Raw genomic sequence first — 1,456 nt, forward strand, 5'->3', positions numbered from 1 at the left:
TATGCTCCTCCACATTAAAATACTGTATTCCCATTTGATCATTTCCATTTTTTTCATATCTAGAAACAATGCTAAAAGTTTCATAGCATTGTAAACACTATTCCATCTTGTAGTGTTTGGTGTCAAAAATAACGTCCTTATTTTTTTTGAAAATATCAGACGTCTTTGATGACTTATTTTGTTTATTCCAAAGAGCTTGGCATTTAGAAAATGTAGATCTTGATATTCTTTTAAAATCCTCATTTAATAATGCTTCTTCAGCATCCACTGTCGCTACTAAATTTAGGTTGTGACAGGAACAACGATGATGGCTAGGTAACATAGAAGACTTTATTGAAGATCCTAAATATTATAAATTTTATTTTATATTGGTGAAAAATTAAATATAAAATAATTTAAAACCAAGGATGTCATGAACATCAATTATCTCAAACTTCATTTCATCATCCTCTTCTTGTTCTCCATCTTCAATATTTTTGTCAGGAATATTACTAGTATTGTTATTATTATTATCTTCCCCAAATATTCTATATTATTTATATCATATTATAAAAAAATTATAATAAATTTAAAACCTGAAGGCCTTCAGGAAATTAGACCCATTATCCGTAATCATCTTACAAACCTTGTTTTGAATTTTGTAAGACCTATGGATTTCTGCAATAATATTGGCTAGAATGCCATAAGTCTGACACCCAATTATTCTCTTTAGAGCTAATGCTACAGATTTTCGTTTAAGATTTTTAGGATCAATCTAATGTGCAGTTACTCCTAAATAAGCTCTAAAAATATGACATATTATAAATCAGAAAATAAACATTTTTACCTTCTATTGTGAGTCCAGCAATCTGCCGTTGTACAGACGTAGGAGACATCTGATAGATTTAATATCAAAGATTCTTTTATTTCCTTAAAGCTCTCCAAAATTCTTGCCATCAATGTCTGCCGGCAAAATATCTTGGTCCGTGGAGAAAAAGTGTTTATCATCTTTATAAAAGAATCATTATCCACCAAGGATAATGGTTGAACTGTATCTATTATAAAGTTCATAATGACTTTGTCAGCCAATTTTTGGGATACACCAGGTGTTGATGAATCCAAATTGCTTAATTTTGTTTGTTTTAAATTTGATTTGGAAGTGTGTTTATCTTCTTCCATTACCCCAAAACTTTTGAGATATTTTTCAATCTCTTTATAATTTGAAGTGTGCACAGTCTAAAATTATAAAATACTTAGAATAAAAATTATGCAGGAGATAGGTACATAAAAATGATTGAAATAACTATTTTAAAATGTTTTAAATAATTTAGATAAAATTTATGAATATATAAAAAAATGATTGGTTTTTGATTTTAATTTATTTTAAAAATTAAAGATTCGCCTACACATTGATATTAAATTTGTTTAATATATTACCTTTAAATGTTTTTTCAAATTAAAGCTGCTCGTATGATTT

This window comes from Gordionus sp. m RMFG-2023, chromosome 1 (assembly GCF_954871325.1).
Source record: "Gordionus sp. m RMFG-2023 chromosome 1, tfGorSpeb1-WG-v2, whole genome shotgun sequence".
Classification (NCBI taxonomy): Eukaryota; Metazoa; Nematomorpha; class Gordioida; order Chordodea; family Parachordodidae; genus Gordionus; species Gordionus sp. m RMFG-2023.